The sequence below is a fragment of the Coturnix japonica genome, chromosome 2 (assembly GCF_001577835.2).
Source record: "Coturnix japonica isolate 7356 chromosome 2, Coturnix japonica 2.1, whole genome shotgun sequence".
Lineage (NCBI taxonomy): Eukaryota > Metazoa > Chordata > Aves > Galliformes > Phasianidae > Coturnix > Coturnix japonica.
The window spans coordinates 17,298,655-17,311,469 of NC_029517.1; positions in this window are offsets into that span (position 1 = coordinate 17,298,655).

Genomic DNA, 12,815 nt, shown 5'->3' on the forward strand with positions numbered 1-12,815 from the left:
GTGGTAAAATTGTCCAAATAAGAACCTCATCAATATTAAAGAGAACTCTATGTTAATTACAAATTAAATTATCTTGTTCTTGTTGATTTGATTAAAGGTAATGAAAAAAATGAATCAAAATCAGTGAAAATGAGAATGAGGACAATTAACAGGCCACAGACATACCTTCATAGGGATGTCTGGGGCTTTAGAGGATGCAGAGGAAAATGGGCTCATCTGAACAGGCAGCCTGCATGCAACTGTTCTGAACTCATTCTTTCCTACATTTACCAACTTCTAGTTTTAACTCGATGTTAAGAACATAAAAAATTCTGAAGCAGCAAAAGAAATCTACTGAAAGGCAGCAGTTTAAATCTACAGTGTAAACGTTTATCCTACTCCAAATAAATTTGATTTCCTTTGTGGAAAACAAACTTACAATTTTGCTTCAAAAGTATGACCGGCTATGGCTATTTATTAATTAAAAAATAACAATATTTTTTAAATTTGCATAATGTGTAGGAAATTCTTGCTTCAAAATATTGAATGTGTGGTGACTAACTCCCTTTCTTACTTTCATGACTCAAAATTTACCATTATTTCACCTAGCAAAAAATATATATACCACTCCAGACTTTTTGGAAAAAAAATCTTTTCATTTTGTGGAGTAAACTGTTGCTAATTTTCTGCAAGACTAACAGTTAGCTGCTAAAAATAGGAAGTACACAATTTGTTTTTCCAATATATCAGTATATATTAAAGAAGTGTTCAAATACCATACTAAGCCATTTTAAGAAGACACTCAGAACACATGCAGAATACATTTTTCTGTAAACAAAAAATGTAATTAAGACCAAGACCCAATGTTTTACTGACATTTTTTCTTGTCTTGGTAATCAAATTGTGGTTTTCAATTGGATTATTGAGGCTCAGTTAAAGAACTGGTGTGCTAAATCAGTTTTAGGCTCCACTAGGCTCAAGGGGGTCTACCTTCCTCTTATGAAGCTTAAAGTATGTGCAGTATTTCTCGATAGAACCAGGAGTACTCAACGCGCTGATCTTATCCTTGTTCTGGAGGGCAAAATTAGATTTTCTTACACTGCTTTAATTTTACTTTGTTTTACATTTCCATTAGGTTAAATTAACGCAAATGATGCTAAGGAATCTATGTTCTATTTTCATCAGAAGTATGCATAGAGAGTATTTAAGCTTAGTTTAAACTACATCTCAAGCTACTATAACCTCAGACGTGATCAAGTTGACATGTTTAACAAGGCTAAGGCAATCTCACCTCTCCAAACCCATACTATTAAGAAGCTATTCACTTAATCTTGTTTAACTGTGACTGAAATATGTTTAACTCAAGATTTATCACATCTGGAGAGTGCAGGAATTATCAGCTATCATAGCCAAGCTGATGCATGGCAAGTTAACTGCTGTGTATGTAACAATGTAAAATTATGCTTTTTTTCTTCTCCAATTAAACTGATATTAAAAGTGTTCTGTTAAGACAAACCCACCTGTTTTTTGCTTTGTATCCATGAAAATAAGATGACTTGCAAGGCTTTATGGAGAGAAGACCATAACACCTGCACTTATTTTAAAAGGAGACAGGAGAGAAAGAAAAGTGAATGAAAACATTAAGTGAAAAAGAAAGTCGCCTTGCACATATACAAGAAAAATATTGCTTTTCATTGAAACACAAGAATTTCAAACAAAAGAAAAAAATCCTCTGTCTTGTCAAATAAAATCAGTCATTGGAACACGATACTGGAAAACAATTTATGTTTTCATTAAAAAGCTATTTAATTTTGGCTGGCTGATCCGCTATATTTGTGGTTGTATAATTGGCATAACTCTTCAGAGTGTGAGAAAAGAAACAATACATAGCTGATAAAGAGCTTAACATTTTCTTTTCAACGCTTCCATTTTTAAAATTATTATTATTATTATGACTCTTTCTGTCTTAGAGTTCCCTTTTTCTCACTAAAAAAGAGCTCCGTTCAGAGACAAGAAGATTTCTGGTATGTTTGATAAATATCATACAGTGTAATACTGAAAAAAGGACCTAGTCAAAATCAAAAAAGAGAGACTGTCAATACAGTTAGGAAGACATATAAAACTTCAGAAAAAACACAATGAAAAATGTTGATTACATCAACTTAAATTCCCTACAATGATGTTTTTATATGTTCTTCACAGTTCAGAAGTTGCTAAAGACCAGTCTTAAGCAATTCCACAACACTGTCTCTGAACTAACCTAGAAAACAAAATAGTTTATATCAGTGCAGTCTCTTAAATGTTCACATACAGTAGGATTATTAGAAGCTATTTCTGTGTAAAGAGCATAAACTCCATACCAGTTAGAATGCAACTTGTCAGGTGTTTTTTCTCTAGTAAAGCAGACTGCACCAGGCTGACTTTCTAGTCTTTGGAGGAGTTAAGGAGTCTCAGTATCCTGAGGGAACAACTGAGCAAAATTACAGCTCTGTGTTGATCTCATTCATAAGATGAATTTACTTTTCTCCCAAGGAATAAATTAAAGAGATTTCGTATATATGTACCTTTATAATATATGCAGGGGAGCATGGGAGTCTATCTACCATAATTTTTAGATGAATAAGAAAACTAGACAAGGAGAAAAAACTATATATTCAGAAAAATTCCTAACATAAATTGTTTTCCTAAACAAGCATCAAACAAATATTTGAATGGGTAAATAGTTTACTCAAATCTTTGACATTCAGGAAGATTCTGGTACAGTAGAACCTCATTCTGTGTCCATAAATATGTTGCATGCAGGTAAAAGATTAAATGCTAATGAGAGAAGTTAACGAGAGTTAAAGCAAATCATGACTTGAATTAGAAAGAAGAAAGTGTAGGGTAATATTAAGTATATGACACCACCACTTACAACATGATGCAAATAACTCTATATGACAAAGTCTACTGGTGAATGTAAAGTTACAAACAGAAATTCCACATATTATTATAGTGTATTGCTGTGGATTTTTTTTTGTTTGTTTGTTTATTTTATGCTGAAAATCATCCCTTTCATACTGATGAGAAACCTGACCAAAAATGAAATGGCAAAAATGTTAGAAATTGAATCACTGGCTTCTTGTCCCTTGAGGCTGTGACTCAGATAGTAGTATCTCATATAAACAGATTTATAACCACATAGACACTAACACATATTCACACTGATTTTATTCACTGGCAAATAAACACAAAGTAACATCCAACCAAATATTTTAGGATACAAGCGTGGAGTTATTTATTGAGAAATACCTGACTGTTGTTCCTTGTAAAATGTAATCAACCAGTTCCTTCATTCTTCTGCCAAACCATGCTGTGATCTGTAGAAACCAGTAAATTTTATTTTCTACAGGTTGCTATTTTGCACTAGGGAGCTAGACTCCCCTCAGCTCAACAGACATTTAGCAGTCACATTGGGTCTGTTTCTCTGGATGACACCTAACAATGCTGCAACTGAAGTGTTGTTTTGACTGGCTACTATTTTGGGGCTAGGAGGTGAAAAAGATTAGTTTCCCCCCCCCCCCTTCTGTTGCACTAATCTTACACACAAGACAAGAAATAATACAGCTAGAGAGGTACCAAAGTGCAGCTGAACGCAGTCAGTAACTCTAGTAATTCCCATGTCAAAAAAAGCACACAGAATTAGACAGACAAGATATCTGCCAAAATAATTACTCAGACCAAAGCAGGAAAATAAGTTAGCAGCTCTGAACAAAATTATAGAGTAAAATTGAAAGAGCAAACTCAGTAATATTATTTACCACTCTGGAAGAGAAGTCTGCACATCTTTAAAATGATTATGATTGAACCACAAAGTTCATGATGAGAGACATCCTCCTCACTTGACAGATGGAGGTATGTGCTCTGCATTGTGAAAAGACAAAGTGGCAGCTCCAAATGGAAATTAGAATTGGGCTTAGGTATGAGTCTAGTTCTGCTTAACCAAGGACAGTGAGACCTAAGTAACTCAAACCAAAGTAAGTACATAAAAGACAGAAAATTATAAATGCATGAGGCAAAGAGCAGTCAGGATAAAGACAAAAGAACAAAGCGAAAATGGCAAAACAGTAATTTAAAACAATAACAATATAAATTAGACTGAAACTAATCAAAGACATAGAAAATGAAAGTAAGGTGAAAAATAACATATCAATAAGAAAAAATGGGATGGGAATGTTAAGCCATCTAGATGAGCTTGTGATGTCATATTGATAGAGGTAAGATTTTTCCCAAGTGTAAAAACATTTGTCAGGAATACTTGGCAATAAGATTAATTCACATTTTTGACCAGGGACAAGGTAGTCACGTCAAACTGAAATACCAAACAAATGAGAATGTAGTAGGAAGAAATGATGGAAGATGTTCAGGATACAATTGATGCCTTCTCTAACTTACTCTAAAGCTTTCAGAACTCCTTATATTAATATTATGACAAGTACTAAGTAAAGTTTATTCTGCTGGAAGAGCTCAGCCTCCCAGGAGTACTTCTGCTAAGTACATGATTGTCACATTATATTAAGATCACATGAAAACTTCATTAATGCTTTGAAAGATTTCTCTAGTTTCCCTGTAAGAACAGGCTTATTAACAGAGGTGATTTTAGAGGTAGACTTCTGGACTTCAATCAACCTAGCATATGAAAAAAAATAAAAATATTGAGATTAGTGCAGTACTTAATTATGATCCTATTGAATGAAGTCTGTTGTGGCTCTTTGTTCAAGTACTAGTGAGTCCAATTATCCTTTTACCATATCAAGCTTCACACTTAGACAATTTCAGTGCCTTTTGCTGAGTTTCCTTGTTCAATGATACTTTCCTTTTGCAGCAGCTACTGAAATACCCAATTTTTGAAACACCATAATAGCTATTTTTCCTAGACAGTACACTGATTTCCCACTCTGAAGCTGTCAGGTAGAACTTCATTAATTTCCAGTAAGTTATACCAAGCCCAGCTCAGAGTGAAACTCAGCTTGTTTATGTCTTCATAACTAGATTAAGAGGTTCAAGCCAGAATGAATTGACAGTTTAAGAAAAGGATCTTCTTGTGACACCTGAAAGCCAATAAACTTAAGATGAATACATTTCCACTGTAACATTTCCTTAATGCAGATATGCCTGAAACAATAAAACATGCCACAGAAATGCAATTTGTGTAATTTCACCTACCTAATAAAAAGAGAGAGGAGAGGCTGTAGGGAGTTGGTTTGTCAAAAAAATAAATATAAAAATCATATGCATTGTAACTACCTCCCAAGCAGTGAAAGTACTGATAAATAATCAGCATCCAACAAGCAAAGATAACAATTCAAAACAAAATCAGCTCTCACCCCAGGCTGTTTAAAAAAAATATATATATATAGAAATAGCAAGATAAGAAATAAGAAGTCCCAAAAAAGTATAAAATACACACTGGGAAAATGGACAATTCCAGGACTGAAGCAAACAAGAAAATTAAAAACACTTGTCCTCTAAACACAGTAAAACTGCTTTCAGACTTGACTGTAAGGTGACAAAAAAAAAATCCAGGAGGATGTTGTTGCTGTGAGAAACAAGTGAATATGTCTTCAGGGGATCTCATCTTGCTTGTTTTTCAATTACTCTCTTTCATGCTTGAGGAGCTTTCAACCAAGAAGAAAAACGTTCTAATCACCAGTAGCACAAGTTTCTCTGTGCTGATTTTCCACATCAGACCAATGAGTAAAGGCTGTTCAGATCAGTCCAGGCTTTCTCACCTCTATTGATAGTAGCACTTTCACAGATGACTTTCTGTTCACATGACAAATAAATAAAAATGAAAGTAAAACTGCTGTGAGATGACAACACTCATGTTTCATAGCAAGTAGCCATACTATATTAAATAAGTGCAGAAAAATGTTTGTCTTCAGGCTGTTTTTTTTCTAGTGTATGAATGACTTCCAGTTCTGTGGCCACAACCATCTACTTCTTTACAAAATATATATGAACAACTATTTTGAAAAAGGGGTAGTTTGGTTCTAGGGAAAGCTTGTGTTGCAATTGCTGTCCTTTAGGGAAATCTGCAGAAATCTGAAGTTTACAACAACTGTCAGGATCATCAGAGATACAGGATATGAATAAAGAACACAGAAAAAAAGCAAATTAAGATACAAAATCTTTCCAGCAAATTTATCAGCAGACCAGAATAGATTGTAGAGTACAGATTTTTGTTTTTGTCATCTATATGCACAAAAGAACTGACTAAATAAAAAGCAAAATGTTTGTGACCCCATTTTGACAGTTCTATCGTGCTTATCTAAATAAAATCTTTGTTTGAGACAGGTTAATAAAGAAAAAAAAACAGCGTACAAAGTAGATAAAAGCACTGAAATGAGAATGAACTCCTGGATTGTTTTTCGAAGGTTCTGAAACAGATTGGGTTCTGCTTTTAACAAGCTTTTATTTACAGTTCCCAAGATTAGCCTCTAAGCAACTGATCAAGTGGCCTGCTATCAGCCTGACAGAAAAAGATTTGGAAATGCTAATCCTTTGAATAAGAAGATATCAGCATTCAAAAGCATGCAGAGTTATAATAAAAATTTCCACTTGACTTAATGCATTGTTTCTAATTCGTTGCTTGAAAATCTCCTACTGCAGAAGTGATGATATTGTCTAGACATACCAGGTCTCAACAACATCTAGTTCAAAATAGCATTGTCCCCACCAAAACAAGCTAATTCACTGCTTTTATTTCTCCTGGTTTTGTTTTTTGTAGCTATGTATACAGGCAGAAGCATCTTCACAGCTTATGTGATCAGTTTGATTGTTTTACACAACAACCTTGCAGTTATAGTTGTATTGAAATTACAGGAGATTTATGGCATATCACGTGCATCATGTATCAGCATGACCAGCACATCATGTGCATTCTTCCCCCTGCAGTCATACAAACATGATATATTTAATATGCAAAATATATGTCACCAGAAAGTGATTTTGACCTTAAATATAATGACTATTTATCTCTTGCAGCTGATGTGTGCCTAAGGGACAGCATTTAGCAGTAATCAACAGCTTTCAGGCTGGAAAACCTTAATATTCAGGGAGAAAAAGTTTGAGAGAGAGCTTTTGAGCAGATAGGTGTCCACAATTAGTATTCCCTATTATAGGATGCTAAATATTCTTTAACATTTAGAGATTGATAGATGTTTACATCAATATAAATACACGTAGCGTATAACAATGTAGCTTTCATATATATATATATATATATATATATATATATATATGGAGCTATTATATGTATTTTGATATCATATATTTCCTAAAAGTTAGATATTTTTATGTATTTTTTATCAATATCATCCTTCCTTAAGTTATCAGAATCAATCTCACAATAAACGAAATAAATTGTATACTTCACAGTGGGGAAATGAAGAGTGCAAAGCTGCTTCTGTAGAAGTGGACAGCTGTTGCACGTCTTCTGCTATTAATCTTTGCATCTAAGCTCGCACGTTGCAGGACATAAAAAGGTGTAAATATATTAGGAAAAGCTCAAGTTGTGATAATCTGAATGGAAAATCAAGGTAAGTGTTATGTGATACACAATCCCAAACAATAGAAGCTAGTAACTTCTGCAGCACACTGTTGTTCAAAGAGAAAAGAAATCAATAAAAGAAAAGGTCTGTCCTATAGAAGTGGAGTCATCAGACTTCTTTCTCTTTTGATTCTAGAAAACATTGGAGACTGGAAAACAGCAGGACATGATGAGTCAGACAAAAGAAGCATGCATAAAAGCAAAGATACGATTCATGAAGTTAATCTGATTCTACTTGTTTTATCAACTTCATAATTACAAATGATGTCTTTTTAATTACTGCACTGAGTCTCACTGAGTAATATAGTGATAAGCTATCAGCTTTTCTAATTTTAAGGAGATTTGATTCCCTGTTGCCAAGATAAATAAGAAAATAATGTGACCACAACAGATACTTCCATCTTAACATGATACTGTTGAACTGCCTATTTCTTATTGAAAGGCTACACAGAAGTCACAACTGAATTTAAAAGACGTAGACATTAAAACCGCTTCTGAGATGTCTCAGGTACTTGAACCATCACCCTGGAATGTTTATGAGTTGTTACGAACACATCAGCAAAGCTGGATGATTAATGTATAAAATTGTCTCCCACGTAAAAAATTGTAGAAGATTCTTTAGTACATAAATCAAAGAGTCCAAACTTCTGCAGCCTTGAGGACAGTTGTTTAGCAACAATAAAGAGTGATAGCAAAGGCAGATATATACCAAAAACAAAACAAAAAACAACAAAAGCCACAAAAACCCCAAAAGCAAAAACCTGTAAGTGGAATAGAAACCAGGAATATATGTTTTATATAACATAACACAGTTGAATTGAAGTTCTGTTTGCATAATTAACAGCTAATCCAAATGGGACCACTGGCATGATATACCAGGAATTTTTCTCTTTGCTCCCCTTTGCCATTACTTAATTCATGCCATTCTAATTTCTCTTTAAAAAAAGGTAACTGTTTTAAAATGGAGCTTTGCATTTGCTCTTGGGGAAGCATTATGCACATCTCATCACAACAAACCTATAGGAATGAACTTCACCTAGGAAGAATTTCTATTATTTCTGACAGAAGTCTTGTGAATATTAGCAATTCCTAGGAAAACATGTTAATATTAAATCAAAAGTAGTGGAGGGGAATAACATCAAGAAATAAGACTCCAAAAGAGCCCTATTTCCATCAAGACTAACCTAAGGCACAAAGTGATACACCAAGTCATAGCACTGAAGAACAATAGCATGTGATTTCTGGTGAGAAAGGCAACTGTTGAATTTCTAGCAGTCTACACATAGAAGTTTGTTAAGGAAAACTCATGAAATTTTTGTTAGGATATGCTATGTTGGCTGAGTTACTAGCTAAAAAACTGAAAAGGAATCTGTCAGACACAGCAGTGTCTCAGTTTGGATCTGTGCCCTTACTTCCCAGACAGAAATGTACGAGAAGAGAAAATCTAAAGCCTGTATTGGTTTCTATCGTGTGGCTTCCGATGCTCCAATTTGCCCCCCAGAGAGGGGGGAGCAGTGAGGCAGAGAAGAAAAGCTTGGTAAACTGTTCTACAGACATAGAGAGCTGCAAACTATAGAGCCTAAATTTGCAGGTTGCTGTGATCTCTTCTCCATGCCTGCCCCACTTCTGAGTAGAAGTAAATCTTCTGACAGGTCTGTCACAGTGGGTGAATGTTACATTTCTTTAACATTACAGGGATGAATGGGCAGAGCAATGCCCCAGGCTGCAGCTTAACATTGGTACATATCTCCACCAATACAGACAGGCAACTTAAGCACAAGAAAGACACTTTGCAAAGCCTGCGGTTCTTTATGCAAATTTGTAATAGACCAAAAGCCATGATGTCCTCAGCAGAGCTTGGTACAACCTATAGACCTTGGAGAGCAAGGAATCTGGAAGGGTCTTGTTGAGGATAACAAGTTGATAGACCATTTTGCCTGTTAGAATTTGCTAATCAAACTCTGGAGTTGCCCATGCTGATCATATGAAGAGTTCTACAGCCTTATCTACGTACCTGCTTTTACAAAGTGTCATGGTTTTTCTTTTGTTGTTGTTGTCTTGTTTTGTTTTTGAGATGATCAGTTTTCTTTGAAGTAGTTCATAAGATACTGTGTTGAATTTTAACAAAAATGGTGACAACATACCAGTGTTTTAGTTGTTGCCAAGCAGTGCTGCAAAGAGCCAAAGATGTTTCAGTTTCTTGTACTGCCCTTCCAGCAAGGAACTGAGGCTGCACAAGGAGCTGGGAGGGGCACAGCCAGGAAAACTGACTCAGGGTGGCCACGTGGCTATCTCATTCCATATGGCCTCATACTCAGCAATAAAAGCCGGGGTTAATAAGGAGGAAGTGAGAATGTTCAGTGATGGCCTTCGCTTTCCTCTTACTGGAGTTAAAGGATAACACCAACAAAGTGGTTTGTTCTGCATAATAGCCTATAAGAGAATAAAGAAATTTTTAGCACTCCATTTCTACTCAAAGCTAACCACAATTTGAAGAGACTGGATAAATAAAAACAAAAACAACAACAAAAAACAATTCCAATAAAAGACAGTAGTACATCTGACTAGCTTCAGTTTCTATTCTTCCATGTTGCCTACCTAGTTATTTGAGCATTTCTAGTCTTCTTATTTTCACTCCAGCATCTCAGAGGCACAACTTGTGCCTTTTGTTAATAAAGATTGTGTGAGAATATGTGAAATCCAGAATCAGTACTCCATCTGGTGGCAGTCTGTTATGCTTCACAGAATCATAGGGGTTGGGAGGGATCTCTGGAGATCACCTAGTCCAGCCCCCTGTTAAAGCAGGTTCCTAGCGTATGTTACACAGAAAAGCATCTAGGAATGTTTTGAGTATCTCCAGAGAAGGAGATTCCACCACTTCTAGGCAGCCTGTTCCAGTGTTCTGTCACGCTCAAGCAAAGAAGTTTTTCCTTATGTTTGTGTGGAACTTCTTACGTTTGTTGTTTTTTTTTTCCTGCCCATTTCCCCTTATCCTGTCACTGGGCATCACTGAAAGGAGCCTGAACTTATCTACTTGATTTCTATCCATTAGATATTTATGAGAATTGATAAGATCACTTCTGTCTTCCCTTCTCCAAACTGAACAGCCTTGGTCCCATGGACAGAGGTGAGGAGGACTAGTCTGTAATTTCCTGTGTCCTCCTTCTTTGTCCTCTTTGAAGACTGGAGTGATATTGGCTTTCCTCTAGTCCTCAGATACCTCTCCTTCTCCACGACCATGATCATAGAAAGAGACCTGACAGTCGCTTCTGCTAGCTCCCTAAGCACTCATGGGTGCATTGCACAGGGGGCTGTGGATTTGTGTGCACAGTCTCTGACCAGAACTTCCTCAGCTAAGGGAAGTCCTCTTTTCTCCAGACTCTCTCTCTCACCTCCAGAGCCTGGAATTCCTGAGGGCCAGTCTTAGCAGAATAGACTGAAACTTAGAATGCATTCAACCAGCTACACCTTCAGTGTCCTCCATCAGCAGGGCACCCACCTAATTCAGTAGTGAACCCAAAAAGTCCTGTCACTGTAGCAGACATGCATTTTACTGAAGCACACTCTGATGGACTAATCAAATGAGATCCATAGAGAAAAGAACTGTACTCACAGATCACCTTTTCCTCATCCATAGTGAAACACCTAACCAGAATTTGCCTTTAATATTAATAGAAGCCAACTGGTTAACCTTGGTTTAGAGATAAAGAAAAACGCTGAATAATCATTGTAGATTCAGTCCAAAGCTTGACTCATTTGTCCTTTATTTTCAAGATCTTTCATAGGGAAAGTACTAAGGCAACTGTGAGACTCATCCAAATGTCTAGCTCTATTAAAGCTGAGGGACAACATATCCCAGCTCATTCCTTCTGTCTGTGCATTGCCTTACCAGGCCTTGCTGTTTAACATCTGGTTGAAGGTGAATTATCAAAACTGACAGACAAGAAAAAAAAAATAATGCCTTATTCATTTTCTCTCATTTTAAAATATTTTAATATTTCAGCAATGTCACACAAAGTAAGAACTTCAAACTTCAGATTCATTCTGTGTCTTTACTACTTTCCTTTCCCATTATAGCTATGGTCATCTGCCTCTTGGCAAAAAGTTACACCAAACATTTTAGTTACACAATTGGGCTTCAAACAGTTAATATCGTCATTGTTGGTGACTGGTTCATAGCTAAAAATGTCCAGAAACAGCAGTAACTGTTCTTAAATACTGTAGTTGTCCATGGTCAGTGATCACAAATGCATCAGATTACTACTTCATTGCCTACACAGGCTCAGCAAAGAATACTGTCATTCAAAACCCTATTCTGCTGCACACAGTATTCACTGATTTTAGAATCACTTATTTGTCACCCCCAAAAGCAACCCCTGAAACATTCATTAAGAACAGAAAGAACAACCACAAAGAACCAGTTTCATTTTTAACATTATACTTATGCCAGAAAAGGCATAAAAAAGCATGACAAATGCATTTCTAATAGAGATCACGTCACAGGACCTGTCTGTGGTTAAGGCCTCTCAGATTTCCAGTACTTAGGCAAAACTATAAAATATATAAACTAGTATCCCAATAAGATTTCATAAACAGCACTATCAGCTCAGCATATACTTTGTCTTAGTTCTATAAAAGTTACATTTTTGCCATTAAATCTTACTCTAAGAGATAATGAAGAAAAAAAAAATAATGAAGCATTTAATATCTAATTACTTTTTTAAAAGTATTTTTTTTAGGTCTCTTAACCTCACCTAGAAGAACACTTCTACATTATTACTGAAGCTTATGAAAGAAGTCAAATGTCAGAAAGAAATTTAGTGTTCTCCAAAAATCCAAACATTTCTCAGGAAAAATGCTGATTTAAATTTAGAATTGCATGTGTAAATCACAAGAAAGAGAAATTATCTTTAACAATAGATGTAAGAAAGCACAATGAAAAATAAAGCACAGGTATGCAGAAGTATGAGAGTAAATAAATTTTCCTCTTCAATTCTAGAATGAAGTAACTGTTAAGAGAAAATTCAAAGACTTGATGTTTTCAAAACCTTTCAGTATTAAAATCAGGTAATGTCAGATGTGAAAACAGGATTCCCAGCACATTTGGTGGACGAATTTATTAATAAGTATTTATCTGTTTAAACAAGAGTTTGGATAATCTATGTAAAGATTATACGACATATATGTCTTCAGAACAGCAAATTACTCATCCGACATTCTTGATTAAAGTATATTGGGATCTTTA